At 48.3% G+C, this 16,487-nt stretch overlaps 1 protein-coding gene across 1 annotated transcript in view; it reads left to right on the forward strand.

Moving 5' to 3' along the window:
- Positions 1 to 16,487, forward strand: part of LOC110257570 (TRPM8 channel-associated factor 2-like) — an 86,096-nt gene that overhangs the window by 16,863 nt on the left and 52,746 nt on the right. The gene's annotated exons all lie outside the window — the stretch shown is intronic.

Raw genomic sequence — 16,487 nt, forward strand, 5'->3', positions numbered from 1 at the left:
CGACTCCTGTGTTCTCCGTCAGCTGGGGCTCAGGAAAAACCAACAGACACGTGCACACATAACACAAAAAACTCCGTCCATCCATCCGTGACTCTAGACATCGGCGTGAGAACATGGGGAAGGGAAGCACTGAGAACAACTGTTGGATGTTTTGGAGGCAAGAACATTGAGGGAACAGCAGCTCTTTGGGAGAGATTGAGGACGGGTCCAGGCGACCCTGACATGCCTGCTGGTTGGACAGGTAGACATGCTCGCAGGCCCTTGGTCACGTGAGGCTGGTCCTCAGGAAAGAAGCAAGGCTGGAAATAATCGTGAGTCGTGAGCATAGAGGTGATAGATCTGACAACGTAAAACACAGTACAGAGGTGTCTCACCCTGAGGTTCATACAGCGGCCGGGGTGGGCTTCCTGTGAGAGGGGGACCCCATGCCCGTGGTTACACCCGAGACCCGTGGTTGTGTGGTTCCTCCGCATCTAAATCCAGGGACCAGAGGAACACGTGACCAGAGCGACAGAAGGCAGGGGTTGTAGTGCAGGCATGGGCTCGTCTCTAGGGCCCTCGGTGTGAATAAAAAGGGGTCGGCCTCTTAGACCCCACTTGCAGGATCTTCAGCCTCAGGAGCTCTGTTGTCCAGTACACACTCTTTGTGTCCCTCTTGTACGAGACACGGACGCGCCAGCAATGAAGAGGAGCCAAGTAGGTGGTGCGTGGTGCTTCCCGTTTTTTTAAATAGATGCTGCTCCTTTTGACCTGGTGGAATATCAGCTACATTCCCTGTGCTGGACAGTCCGCTCTTGTATTTATTTTGCACACAGTAGTTTGTATCTCTTCATACCCTACCGCTGTCTTGCCTCTCCCCCGCTTCTTCTCCCCACTGGAAACTACGAGTTTGTTCTCGCTCTTTCTTCTCATTCATTTTATTTTTCAGTTTCCACATATAGATTATTTTTTCAAGATGAGGTTATACTTCCATTTCCAAATCCAGTGGAACGCCTCTGAGTTTATCCTCGTCAAATCCCTTTGCACGTTTATAAATCCCGTCATAGACACTGAGTAACTTGGCTCCCTTTATTCCTAATATATTGACTCAAGGCATCTCCTCTCCCAACCCCTTCCACACCCTCCTCGGTCCTCACCCCTGCGCCCACTCCCCACGCTTCCTGGCTCCTTGTTGACAAGAACACCTTCGGGAGGCTCCCCCTCCTCCTCTCCAGCATGGTCTCTCCTCGGGTGCTGGGTGCCCCTTGCGACCGTGATGCAGGACCACCCTCCCACCCCCACCACAGTCCCTCTTCCTGAGAATCCCAGACCTCTGTCCCAGATGACGGAGCCAGAGACGGGATGACAAGAACGTCCTGGGAATGTCGGACGCTTTGATCTGCGGGTTCTCAAAACTGAACACGGTCATGTTGTCAGTGTCCAACTTCGGGTGGTGTCCTAAGAAGCCCCTTCGTGTGTCTTCGGAGTGAGGTCTCCCCTCTCAGGGAGAGCCGATCCCTGCCTCGTCCACTCCCCTGACCTGGGCCATTTGTTCGGGTGCTTGTGTGGGGGACGAGGAGGAGGTGGAGGAGGAGGGAGAGCAGCAGGATGCAGGTCACAGAGACCCTATCAGGAAGTCTGGTGCTTTCCAGGACCTTGGGCAGAGTGATGTCATGAATGAACCAAGAATGCGGTTTCGTGATCCCCGCCTGGGTGGAGGCACGTGCTGGGGTCTGTGCAAGCATCTCCTCTAAGCCTCACAGCTGACGTGCAGCATGTGGGTGCCACCCCAACCCCACCAGTTGTGCAGAGGAGTAACCTGAGGCTCAGAGAGGTCAATCGTGGGTCTCAGGTCACCCAGCCTGGAAGTGGAACCCAGGATGGTGGGCTCCCTTGTGCTGTCTTTGGCCTGTGGCCCAGGCAGACCCCAGCTTTGGGCTTGGGGGCTCCTTATTGATTGCAGTCACCTGTCCCTTGTCCCTCTGTGCCCCAGCCTCTCCTAAGCTGGAGCTGAATGTACCTCCTCACTGTGACTCCACTTCACCAACCATCTATGACTTCGGGGGCTTAACCGTAGTGCACGGAATGTGGATGTGCTTAGATAAACCGCCTGAGCTGAGTTTCCCCCATGAACTGGGGCTGGCGCGTGTCCCCTTGCCCACTCTCCACATGTGACCGATGCAGAGAAAGCAGAGAGGATGGAAATCATTGCTCCAGATCTGAATGCCTTCCCTTGGGCCAGTGGGGAGGCCATGGGTCCCTGGAGGACAGACAGATGCCCAGGGTGTGGTACAGAGGCTGCAGCTGCCCACCTGGGTTCCCACAGCTGGGGACCCACAGCAAGGGGACTGCAAGCCCTCTGGGGGTATCTCAGCCCAGATCTGAGGTCTCATCTGAGTCCTGACTCTTTCTGCCTGGCCTGAACTCCTGCGCAAAGAGGACAGGGACTCAGCTTCCCATCCCGAGTCGGCCCCTGATGGGCTGGCTCTAAATAGGACTCAGAACCTACTTTCCCTTTAGCCCTAAATGGAATGTACTTCTTGTTTTTGGTCAGTTCATCCATAGATTACTACAAAGCACCTACTATGTGCGAGGCACCGGTGCCACACAGCAGGAATACGTCTGTGATCCAGACAAACCCGTATCTTGTGTTCTGAGAGCTCAGATGAGCAGCATATGGGCAGTGAAAGGCTAATGTTGCGGTTGGTTTATTTACCAAGAGCAATAAGAGGAAGTCGGAGAACAGTGGGGGACCCCAGTAGACTGTGGTTTAGGGAAAGGCTTTCTGCGGGGGAGGAGACCTAAGAGGTGAGAAGGAAATCCTTCTAGGGAAGAAAGGGCATTCCATAGATCCCTGGAGTCTCGGGCACTGTCCAAAAAGGAGGAAAGAGGGGAGGTGGTAGCTGGTCCCGTGACGCTGTCCGTCATGCAAGGCCGCTGGATTCTGGCTTTAAGATCTAAGGACTCCAGAAGAAATGGACTGTTAGGGTCAGATTGTATCACGAAGATCACATGTCTCACTGCATCGCAAATCGGTGAGGTAAATGCAGTGTATATAGACCAATGAACCGTGCTTAAACTCCACTAGTTATGTGTCAGACAATGTTAGACAGATGGTTCTACGGATTTATCCTGTGGCCCTGGCAGAGCCCTTTGCATTCACAGACCGTTTAGAGAAGCGAAATACGAAGGAGTAATCTGAGGTTTACGCTCATGCTGGGTGCTCAGCTGGGGGTTGGGAATGGATTTGCTAGGACTCACTGGTTCTTGAAAAGCAGATCTGGGAAAACGCAAATGTATTAAATTGCTCACATTGTGACAGTGTATGAGTCTGTGTGTGTGTGCACGTGTGTGTGTGTATCTATGCTGTAACTATTGCGGTCTGGTTGGAGGGAAGCAGAAGTTAGCACGGAGGTTGGAGTGACATGTCTACAAGGTCATGAACAGCCTTGATCAAGTTCAGGTAGAAGAGTTGGGAATTTACCCTGAAGACAGGGAGCAGGATGGAAGGGTTTTGAGCAGGAACAGACAAATGCTGAGATGGATGTTGGAAAGATGCTAGGTGGAAGGGGAACTGGAGACGGGCGTGTGGCCTGGAGCTCAGAAGCCAGGAGGGTGGTGATGTTCCGTGGTGGGTGTGAAGGGTGCCCTTCACGCGCAGCCTTGGTTGGGTATAGACGCCGTGATGCCCTCAGAGATACGGTGAAGCAAGGGGTGAGGTGGGGTACAGGCCTGGGATGCTGGGGGTGGGGATTGCACAGTGGTCTTCTGCTCACATAGGAAAGCACAGCTCTTCCTCCAGCCCTGGCAGGCAGGCTTTATTCTCCCACAGTTTCTGCCTTATTTTCAGTGTCTGTGCACAGCTGGAGCACCTCCCTCTCCTGGAGAATCGTTTGAGGGGTTTCTGACACTAATGCTGGGTATCACTTTCCACTTCAAACTGCAGAGATTCTTCACGTTTTAAACAAGAATGGCCCTCACGAGAGCTCCTATGTGAAGGCATTAAAACACACACATGCACGGGTCCATGCACACTCACACCAGCACACACACACATCAGCACATACACACCCACAGCAGCACATACACACACACACCAGTCCCGCACCACACACACAGCCCACATACCAGCACACCCACACACCAGCAAACACACACACACCAGCCACCCCAGCCCACACACTAGCACACCCACACACCCCAGCATACACATACACCAGCACACACACACACACACGCTTTAAATATAAATTCTGGTGCTATCACTTCCAGAACAGTTGACGGCTAGTTGACTCTGGCCTCCCTTTCCTCATTTGTAGCCTTGAGATGACAACCCCCACCCTCCAAAAATGTCATAAAAATTCACTTTGCCTGTATTGTGGAGGAACAAACCCAGTTGCCTCGCAGAGCCAGAAGGAGACACTTGGAGTTTCTTTGCCCAGGGAAGCTGAAGGAGGCATCAGCACACAAGCTAGGAATTGCCTTGTGGCTCCATGGGTTAAGGATCGGGCATTGTCACTGCCGTGGCACAGGTTTGATCCCTGGCCCCAGGAACTTCGGCATGCCCTGGGCAGGGCCAAAACAAAGAAACAAAAACAAAACAAAAACCTGTATGTAAAGAATCACCAGTGTAATGACAAAAGGTTGTTACAGTACAGTGGGGGAGATTATGGTCTTTTCAAAAGCAACGGGATAATTCCGTGGAAAAATACTACCTTTGACAGCTGCTTCACCCCACCTGCAATCACGATGTCAGGTGGAGTATAAATCAAAGGGTGGAGCGTGAGTCCGCATTCCGGTGGATGGAGACGCCCCCTTCGTCCCTCCTCTGCAGTCTGCAGCCAGTGAGACAGCCAGACTCACTAAGGTGCTTCTGTCCACCACACCAGGGGGCCAGAGGACTCTCCACATCTGTACATCAACAGGCAGGAGGATGGGACACGTAGAGGGCAGACCCGAGGGAGCAGCTGAGCAGGTGCCTGCAATCCCAGGCCTCTGGCCCCAGCAGCTGATCTGCCAACCTTGAGAACCCGGTCACAGCAGGGCGCTGGGGCACCAAAGTTTGGCCTCCTGACTGTAGCCGTGCCCTTGATCACAGGTAACTGGGATCATGTCCCACCAGCCATGAAGACTCCTGTGATTCCTACCGCTCCCCGTCCACAGTGTGGCACCCACGAACCTGCCAGCACTGGAGACAGCAGATCCTGCCCTCCGCCTCCACTGTGATGGAGCCTGCAACTCAAGAGCTCTCAGATGCGGTGAAAGGGCCCACCCTCCTGGGGACCTGGAATTAGCAGAGCACAAGTGATCTCAGAGGAACAATCATTAATAATGAGGGCGCAGGGAGAAACCTTTGCGAGAGACAGTGGAGGGTGGGATGTGCCCCCTCTCACATAAAGTCGGGGACAGCTCAGGCAAGAGAAACCAAAAATGTGTGCTATGTTGCTGCCACCTATTGGAAAACAAAAGCAAGTCCTCTAATAATTTGTTTCTAAGCTGTTGAATACTTAGAATCAAGTCGGAAAGATGTTTGCTACCTAAACTGTCCCTGGACAGTGACGACTCAGTAGGAACCATGAAGAACTGCAGTCACTGTGTACCATAAACAGAAAACGACAGCCCTCCCGAAGCCAACTTAAAGTCGTGGAGCTTTGGGATGTAACTGTTAGAGAAGTCAGAAGAGCTCTCAGGAAACTCAAATGAGCTATAAAAAAACCCTCAGAAGGTAGCTCAGTGAACTCAGGCATACAATGCGTGAACAGAAAGGCTACTTTATCAGAGAGCTTGCAACTCTCAAAAAGAACCAAACATCAATTTTGGAGCTGAAGAGGTCAATACACAAGATGAAGGCTACACCAGAAAGCCTTGGAAACCGAGCAAACTACGTGGAAGAGAGAATCAGCGAGCTTCAAGTTAGAAGCCTAGAAGTGATACAAGCACGGAGCATTAAGGTATTTAAAATGAGGAAGAAGAGGAGATCAAGATGCTAAGGTCGGAGGAAGCTGAGCTCACCTCACCAGCACATCACAACCTCAGCTCCATGTGGAGTGACTCTCACTGAAATCCACCTGGAGACAGCAGAACAGCTCTGTAAAACCAAGGCTGCAAAGGTCCCCATGGGATGTAGTAGGAAGGAAGGGATGATCGTAGTTTTTAACTGAAATAGAAAAGGCTCCCACAAGAAATGAGAAACTAAAGAAGGTAAATCATGCTGGTAAAGACAAATATATAGTGAATGCTGTGCATCAAGCCTTAAATAAGATAGTATGAGGGTTAACAGACAAAACCCACAAATCAACTGTAACTACAATAAATAATTACTTACTGGATAGACATGAAGATGTAAAATATGTCAAAATCAGGGAGTTCCCATTGTGGCTTGGTGGTGGATGAACCCGACTAGCATCCATGAGGACACAGGTTTGATCCCTGGCCTCGCTCAGTGGATTAAGGATCTAGCATTGCCATGAGCTGTAGTGTAGGTCACAGATGTGGCTTGGATCCCACCTTGCTGTGGCTGTGGTATAGGTTGGCAGTTACAGTTCTGATTTGACCCCTAGCCCGGGAACCTCCATATGCCACACGTGTGGCCCTAAAAAGACAAAATAAAAATAAAATATATCAAAATCACAACATGTTGGGGGTAGTAAATAAGAGCTTTGAGAATATGTTTAAATTTAAGTGATTCCATTTAAAACAAGTAGGTATAGGAGTTCCCATAGTGGCTCAAAGGTAACAAACATGACTAGTATCCATGAGGATTCGGGTTCAATTCTTGGCCTTACTCAGTGGGTTAAGGAACCAGCATTGCTGCGAGCTATGGTGTAAGTCGAAGATGTGGCTCAGATCTGGCATTGATGTTGCTGTGGTGTAGATTAGCAGCTATAGCTCCAATTTGGACCCTGGCGTAAGAACTTCCATATGCTGGGCCTACGGCCCTAAGAAGACCAAAAAAGTAGGTATTCATAGGTCTGTATATATGAACTCCATGGTACACCCAAATCAAAAACATACATATATACACAAAAACTAGAGAGAAAAGAACACAAAGAAAATCATCAGGTCACAAAGAAAGAAACAAAAAGTATAAGTGAAGAAAGAAGAACTAAAAAACCAGAAAATTAATAATAAAAATGTCAATAAGTATATACCTATCAATAAATACTTTAAATGCCAATGGATTAAGTGCTCCAATCAAACGACATAGGGTGGCTGAATGGATGAAAATGCAAGACCCATCTATGTACTGCCCATAAGACTCACTAGACCTAATGACATACATGGACTGAAAGTGAGGGGATGGAAAAAAAGATATTTTTCACCATCGGAAATGACAAGAGAGCAGGGGTAGCAGTATTCATATCGGATAAAGTAGACGTTACAACAAAATCTGTAACAGAAGACAAGGTTTTTACACAATGTTCAAAGGCTCAAGTAAAGGATATTTCACTCATTAGTATATATGCATTGATCCATATATACAATGATATATATATATGCCATGATAACATATATATCAATAAAGGGATCATGAAAAGGATTTTACACTTATGAACATATATGCAGCCAATAGGGAGCACCTAAATATAGGCAGCAAATAGTAACAGGCAGTAAGGGAGAATCTGACAATAACACAGTAATAGCAGGGACATTAACAAGCCACTGACCTCAATGGACAAATCAGAGAGAAAATCAATAAGGCAGCATGGTTTTAAATGACACAATAGATCAATTGGTCTTAATAGATCTCTAGAGGACATTATATCAAAAACAACAGAATACAGTATTTTTCAAGTGCACATGGTATGTTCTCCAGGATAGAACATACCCTGGGACACAAAACAAGTCTCAGTACATTTAATAGAGACATTATATCAAGAAGTTTTCAGACCACAGTGGTATGAAATGAGCAGTCAAATCCAAAAGGAAAAGCTGGATCTAACAAACATCCCACAGCCTGTGAGAATGCCAGATCCTTAACCCACTGAGCCAGACCAGGGATCAAATCTGCATCCTCACAGAGACAAATGTCAGGTCCTTAACCCACTGAACCACAGTGGAAATGCCTATATATTCTTTTTTGTGTTCTTTTTCATCATGGTCTATGCCAAGAGATTGGGTACAGGTCCCTGTGCTACACAGTAGGACTTTGTTGTTTATCCATTCCAAATGTGATAGTTTGCATCTTCTAACCCCAAACTCCCAATCCACCGCACTCCCTCCCCATCCCCCTTGCCAACGACAAGCCTCTTCTCTAGATCTGTGAGTCTGTTTCTGTTTTGTGGATAGGTTCATTTGTGCCATATTTTAGATTGCACATGTAAGTGATATCATAGGATATTTGTCTTTCTGTTTCTTAGTTCACTTAGTATGACAATCTCTAGCTGCATCCATGTTGTTGCAAATGACATTATTTCATTCATTTTTATGGCTTAGTAGTATTCCATTGTATATCTGTACCACGTCTTCTTAATGCATTCATCTGCCGATGGACACTTAGATTGCTTCCATGTCTTGGCTATTTTGAATAGTTTTTCTGTGAACATTGGCATGTCTGTTCCCTTTTGAATTGTGGTTTTGTCTGGGTGTATGCCAAGGAGTGGGATTTCTGGATCATATGGTAATTCTATAGTGTACCATTTTCACTGACTTGAAAAGAAAAAGTATAGTTGATTTACAGTGTTATATTAGTTTCAGGTGTACAACCCAGTGGTTCAGTATTTTAATAGATTATGTTCAACTCAAAGCTAATGCAAAATAATGGCTGTATTTCCCTATGGGGTAAAATAGTCCCTTATTGGTCACCTATTTTATACATAGTAGTTTGTTTCCCTTAATCCCTCCCCCGTCTTGCCCCCACTTTGTCTCTCCCCACTGGTAACCACTAGTTTCCTATATGTGTGAGGTGGTTTCTATTTTGTTATATTCATTCATTTATTTTTTAGATTTCATATGTATGTAAGTGATCTCATTGAGTATGTATCTTTATCTGCCTTCTTTCACTAAGCATAACACCCTCCAGGTCCATCCATGTTGTTGCAGATGGCAACATTTCATTCTTTTCTGTGTCTGGGGATGATTCTATGGTATGTGTATATACTCTGTCTTCTATATCCCTTCATCTGTGGATGGTTGCTTACATTGTTTCCGTATCTTGGCCATTGTAAACGATACTACTGTGAACTGATACTACTGTGAACGTTGCAATGCATGTATCTTTTCTAATTCGTGGGGCTTTTGGCAGTGCCCACTGCATGTGGAAGTTCCCAGGCCAGGGATCAAATCTGCACTACCGCAGTGACCAAACCGCTTCAGTGTCAATGCAGGGTCTTAACCCACTTGGCCCCAAGAAAATTCCTAGTGTGTTTGTATTTTAAGGGTGTGTTCCCAGGAGTATAATTGCTGGGATTTTTGAGGAACCTCCATACTGTTTTCCACAGTGGCTGCACCAACTTATATTCGCACCTACAGTGCGCAAAATTTCCCTTTTCTTCACGTCCTCACCGACATTTGTCACTTGAGGGCTTTTGATGATATCCGCTATGACAAGAGTGAACTGGTAATCGCACTGCGACTTTGATTTGCATTTCCCTGATGATTAGTGTTGCTGAGCATCTTCTCATGGGCCTGTTGGCAAGCCATCCGTCCGCAGTGTTTGCAGCCATTACCAAGATGGAAGTATTTGTGCTTACAGTGTGGAAAATTGCTCTGGAAAGTGGTTTCTAAGTATTTGAATACTGTGCAATCTTGGAAGTGTTTTACCATCCGAAATTTCTCGCTCCCCATGTTCTCTTGACCAGAAGCAGTGACATCTTTTCTCTGCAGATCCATTGAACAGTGGCCAATTTTAATGGAAATTCCACATGGTTATCAAAGTAAAGTAGGAACGTTGCGGATGTTTATCTGAAATCCACGCCCGGAACAAAATGAAGCTGTCTTTCTGCTTCTAACACTAAGGCGCTCATTAGCTTTATGTCCCAAAGGCCGAAGGTAGTTGTGGACACTCTGAAGAAATAACAGGCCGAAGAACAGAAGAGAGGCTGGAGTCTACGGCAAGAAAAGGGACCGTGTTGTTGATGGCCTCAAGGGACACGATGGTTATGACAAGATAAAATTTCAGCACTGCATCTCCCATTTATCAAAAATCCACGCTTGTTTTCATATCGATGGTTTTTTCCAGAATGACTCGTTCCAGGTACAGTACATTTGCCTTAAAAGACAGGCGTTTCTAAGCACTGACTCAGACAGAGGCATGGAGGCTTTCACACTTATTTTAAAGGGTCGACGTCGAGGTTTTCTCTGTGTTGACGTTTTCAGTGGCCGCGAAGGGAAAATCGAGGTTACTGTGGTCGTCTTGGATCCGCATATCGTAGAACGTAGACTGAAAGAGCATCGTGAGAAAAAGTGTTAGAAGGAAAGTGGATAAAGGAGTGGGACGAGGAGGAGAGACAGAGAAGGAGGAGACAAATAGGAAGAAAGAGAAGAAGGAGAGAGAGGGGGGAGAGGAGGGGAGGAGAAGAGGAAGGAGAAAAGCGCCTCAGCTGGAATATTAGGGGCAATAGGCAGAGGGAAGGGTGCAAACGCCCTAAGACCCAGGAGAGACCTGAAAACAGTCTCGTGCGTGCTGTCCATCAGTGGAACCGAGCTTGCCCGGCTCCTTCTCCTCGGGTCCTGAGAGTGGCTTTCTTGTGTACAGGAGGTGAGGCCAGTCTTGTCTGATCCACTCAGCCCCGCTCAGTCCACGTTCCTCAGTTTCCAACCCTGTCCCTTCACGGTTCCACCAGGGCAGGGCCCACATGGCCCGCAGAGCCAGGAAGACCAGCCCTGCCATGCCCATCCTGACGGACTTCTCCCCAGGGGGGTCCTGGAGAGTGGGGGCTAGGGGAAAGCCAGACACCTTCATATGTGAGCCAGGCCCACGCCCCGCCAGGAACTCTGAAACGGAGCCCATTTCCCTCCCACTTTGCCGTGGTTCCTTCTGTCTAGATGCTCTCCCATTGTCCTCAGAGCATCAGGAACCCTGGGGCTGCACACAGGTAGGAAGGACTCTCATTCAGCCCTCCCTCGTCTTGGCAGATTTCCTTTGAACCTACTGGGTACCTTTCTCATGACTGTCCTTTAATATTTCTGCCGAGTGACAATGTCAGAAACCTCCACCTTCCTTCTGCACCACCTTCACCCCATGTAACTAAAGTGCCTTTGTTTCTTACCTCCTGGAGAGGGAGCCCTCATGTGGCCCGCAGACAGGTGAGGAGAGGAGATTCAGAAGTGAGCCAATCCACCCACACTCAGTTCCATGAAAACAGGCCTCGTCCCCTGTGTGTCCTGCTGACTGCGCCTTACGTGAATCCGGTGGCCCACATCCTTCTCTAGTTTGTCACAGGGATGAATTGGGATGTGCGGTTCAACCTCAGTTCACTCCCCTTGGTAATGACCAGGGCCCTCCTCTCTGAAACTCCCGCAGATGAGCCCCAAGTAAGCCCCTCCTTCAGAGACAGGGTGTTTGGACGACCCAGAAGCTCAGGAATTTCCCTTTCTGGGCGACACTCGAGAGAGCGAGTGACCCTTGGAGGGAGTCTGGCTGACGATGGTAGGAAAGACTTGTGGACGTGTGGGTGAGCCCAGAGCTCCCCAGCAGGACCTGAGATGCTGCTTTAGTTCCTCACGAACGCTGTGAGTTTCCCAATCAGGAGTGCCCCCTCCCTGTGGGCTGGGAGGGGGGTTCTTACTCTCTTACCTGTCTTGAGGTCTGGCTCGGGAGCTCCTGGGATAAGAAACACAGCAGGGTGAGGGGTGGGGTCCAGTGGAAGTCCCAGCCGAGCTCTTCCTCCTGAGTTCTGCACTGTGAGCCCCGTATTCCTTCTTCACAATAGCCAGGATTTTGGCCTCCCTTGAACGTGCTATGACGTAATTGGATTTTCTTTTCTCCTGGGCGGGGCTGCACAGGCACCTCGCAGACTGAAAGGTTCTACATCCTTCTGCAAACGTGGGGATCGTGAGTGCGAGCCTTTCCACGGCTAGCTTTGTCTATTTCCTGCTCTAAGTCACCTGCCTCACCTGGGCAGAGAGTCTTCAACGCATCAAGAGCTGTGAGCACAGTACCAGTTGAGGCTATGGGATGGTCCTATTTCCTGAGAATTAGGGAAACGTACACTCTTGTGGCTGTCATCTGGATGGGCCACCTGGTCATCACTCTAGCAACTCAGACCACTTCTCTCTGGGGGCTGGGCTTCAGGGGGACCTTGGCTTCAGCCCAGGTGTCCTGGAAGACAGGTAGAGGATCCCTGAATATTCACAGGAGAATCTTCGGGACACGTTCTGACCATCGTTTATTCTTTGTCACTAAACTCCATACTCCAGAAGAGGGACCCAGGGTGGTTGCGGGGTCTGAAGGACAGTAGGATGGGGTTGGCTGGGATGACACTGAGGTGACAGAACCCATGAGCGTCGAGGCCAGAGGAAGAAGCTGGGTTTTCTTCTGAGTCTCCTGGGGAGCCCTGAGGGAGTCAGCTTCAGCAGTTGAGTGGATTCAAGATTGGGAATGATCACTGCCAAGAACCCAACTCCGTGAAGCAAAGCAGGAAGCTGATAGGGCTTACAGTGAGGTCCACTGCATTTTGATGGAGATGCCAGCTCCATGTGCACTTACATCTGGGTGAGCTAGGTAAACTAGGAGAACTCAGGTGCACACACACACCCCTCACTTAAGGGTGGGCCAGCCAGGAGCTCTGTGATTCCTTCCACCAGAATCCACTGAACGACCCCTCCCTCCCCTGGGCTAAGGTTGCAGAGTTGGAGCAAGATGGTTCTGGATGTGAAGATGCTCATGATCAAGACACATTCTTCCCCAGGTGCAGGTGTCTCTTCTGCCACCTGGAAATCCCTGTGTGCGGGAGAGGCCAGGAGAGGTTTCTAGCACATAGACAAGGCGATGGGCTGGTGCAGCCTGTGATCTCCCATCATGGGCTGATGGCTCCCTCTCCTGGGTCTGCCATGCCCCTCTCTGCATCTTCCTGGGCGCATGGATCCTGAGGGGGACCTCGCACAGGACAAGGAGGAGGGTTGGAGGCTCCCCTCTGACTCCGTCATGGGAGAAGCTAGGACACCCTAGAGTCTTACATGTGGTCCCTTCTGAGGACTGTTTCTGGGGCTTGTTCTTGTCCCCTGTGTCCACAGTTCCTATGCTCCCCACCACCATCTGGGGCTCCTCTCAGACATGCCTTACAAGTTAGTCTGAGTCACAAGATATGGGATGTGCTCACCTGTGACAGAAAGGTACAGTGGGTCACTTGACTCCAACCACCTGTAGGGAGAATGACTAAAGGAGCCGTAGCAGCTATAGATCCCACTGTGGGCTGGGGTCCCGGGATCCAGAGGGAAGTCTGCTTGGGCTGTACTGTTGTGGCTCTGCTCTCTGCTCTGCCGGAATCCTGGGGCCTCCACCTCCATGAGCAGATGTTTCACCTCTGGGAACTGCAGGACAAGGTCACGTTATCTCCTGACCTCACCATGGGGCCCCCCTGGACTAAGAGAGAGGGTTTCTGGTGTAGACCTGGAAGAAAGAGCAGCAGTTTAGATAGAAGGGCTCTTCCTTACTCACACTGTCCTTCATGCTGCACCTTCTTTTTACAGTCCTTTTTTCTTGGAATTCTTCCCTGTAAGTGGTTGGTTTTCTGTCTGTTTCTTCTATCTGAATCACTTTTTTTTTTGTCCTGTTCCCATCTTTCTGCATCCATCCATCTATCCATCCATCCATCCACCCAACCATCCACCTAGCTACCTACCTATATTTATCTTTTATCTAGCTACTTATCTATATCAGTTATATCAATTTATATTACTTGTCTTTCACCTACATACCTATTATATATCCACCTACTTACCAACCTGTTAAGTAGGTTTATTCTATTATCTATCATCTATTATCTATCTGCCTGTATCTGTTACTTATATCACCTACCTAGCTATTATTTATCTATATGTCTACCTAGTATTTATCTATCCTTTATCTCTTATCTTTTTACTCATGTATTTATATATTTATTTATAATCTGTTATCTGTTTGCCTGCATCTGTTACTTATGTACCTATCACCTACCTACCTATTATCTATCTATATATCTACCTACTATTTATCTATCCTTTATCTCTTATCTTTCTACTCATCTATTTATATATTTATCTATCATCTGTTATCTATCTCCCTGTATCAATTACTTGCCTACCCATCATCAACCTATCTACCTACCATCTACCTATCTACTTACCTACCTATTATCTATTATCAATCTATTATCTATCCATCTGTCATCTGTTATCTGTCAGTCAGTCTGTCGATGATCCATGTATCATCTCTATGGCTATACTGTATCTCTACCGTCTCTCCATCTCCACATCTTTCTCTGATTCTCTGACTGGTTCTCTTTGGGGAGCTGTCATCCACCTCCACATGACCATCCTTCTCTATCTTTGTGGGCCCCTCAGGTCTCTGAATTTGAGGACGTCCCTGACCTCCCACCTTTCTCTCTATTTCTCTACCCTTTTCTTCCTTACCCTCTCTGTGTCTCCGAATTGCTCTCTCACTGTTCTGTCTCTCTCTGCTGTCACCTGTGCACAAGCACATGTGGGCTCTGTCCCTCTCACTTCCTATAAATCATTCTCTGCCCTTAGGTGCATGCCTTTTTCATGAATCTGCATTTCTTTGACTCTGCTTTCTCCCTCACTGTATCTCTGCAAGTTTGTAACTCGATAATCCTGTAACAGCTGGGCGGCTTGGTACATGGACCTGAGAATCCAGGATGGGGCACCAGAGACATACAACAAACAGGAGCTAGTGTTCAGAATGAGTGAGGTTTCCCCGTGTGTGCCTTTCTCCTTTCTGTCTGCATCTCCATGTCCTTTTCTGTCTGAATGTCCCCCTCTGTCTACACCTCCTCCACCTCTCTCCCTCCCTTGTCTCTGTTTCTCTGTCTCCAGCAGCACCAGACTCCATCCCCACTCTGCTTGTCCTTGGTACCTTTTCTGTTGTATCTGATCCCCACAGACCCCTTTCCTGATTTCTGTGCTGGGGGTGGGAAGGGGTGACCCTTCCAGGATGCATTTCCAGGCTTTACTATCAGCCACGTTCATGCTCTTTTTGACAAACTGGAATCCCTGGTATGAGGGAAGAATGGAGCAGTAAGGCAGGGACTACAGAACCTCTCAAAGTCCACCGAACCCATGCCTGTAGATGTGGGGACAGCACATCTCCTGCTATGTCTGTGTCTTCTCCGTGGTACCACCTTCCACAGGGCACCCTGAGACCAGCACCATGAACACAGACCCCGCCCTATGTCACTGCAGCCTAGTTGTGGCACCAGCATCCTGCCCTTACCTGTTGCTGGGTAGTCTCATGTCCTCTTGTTGCAGTCCCAACTTGTCCTTCACCTGGATACCTGTTTTGTTACCTAGTGCTGCTGTAATACTTTGCCACAAATATGGTGGCTGAAAAAAAAATTGGTTTTCTTGTAGTTCTGGGGTCAGAAGTCTGACACAGGTCTCATGGGGTCAAAATCAAGGTGTTGGCAGGGCAGTGTTCCTTTTGGAACTCTAGGGGAGCATCAGTTCCTGTGCTGTTCCAGTGTCTAGAAGCTGCCTAAATTCCTTTTCTCATGACCCCTTTCTCCATCTTTGCAGCCAGCAGGGGGTGGTGGAGTCCTTCTTGTACTGCCTGACTCTAAAGTTCACTCCACGTTTCCTTCTACCCTGGTGATTACGCTGAGCCCACCTTGCTCTCCTAATCTCCAAGTCACCAAAGGGGAGAGGGAAAGGGGGAAAGCCAGTTGAGGGGTAAAGAGTTCAGAGATACAAAGTAAAATGTATAGGTAGACAGGCAGTAAGGATATATTGTATGGGAGTTTCCACTGCAGCAGAACGGCATCAGCGGGATCCACAGTACCAGGGTTCAGGTTCCGTTTTCTAGCCCTGCACAGTGGGTTCAAGGATCCGGCATTGCTGAAGCTTCAGCATAGGTTGTGACTGTGGCTCATATCTGATTCCTGGCTGGGAAACTCCATATGCCATGGGGTGGAAAATATATATATATACTATATAGCACAGGGAATTGTAGTCAGTATCTTGTAATAGCTTTTAATGGAGTACAATATGTAAAAATGCTGAATCACTATGCTCTGCACTTGAAGCTACTATAATACCTGAACAGTCTATAGTCAAAATTTTAAAAAAGGAATTCTGCTTTAAAATTGTAACATCAGGAGTTTCTGTTTTGGCTCAGTGGGTTAAGAACCCAACATAGGGCAAGGATCAAGACAGTGGAGGAGTAAGACGTGGCACTCATCTTCTTCCACAAACACATTAAAAACAAACAAACAAACAAAAAAAAACGTGGAGTTCCTGTCGTGGTGCAGTGGTTAATGAATCCGACTAGGAACCATGAGGTTGCGGGTTCGGTCCCTGCCCTTGCTCAGTGGGTTAAGGATCTGGCGTTGCTGTGAGCTGTGGTGTGGGTT

This window comes from Sus scrofa, chromosome 18, assembly GCF_000003025.6.
Source record: "Sus scrofa isolate TJ Tabasco breed Duroc chromosome 18, Sscrofa11.1, whole genome shotgun sequence".
NCBI classification, from domain to species: Eukaryota; Metazoa; Chordata; class Mammalia; order Artiodactyla; family Suidae; genus Sus; species Sus scrofa.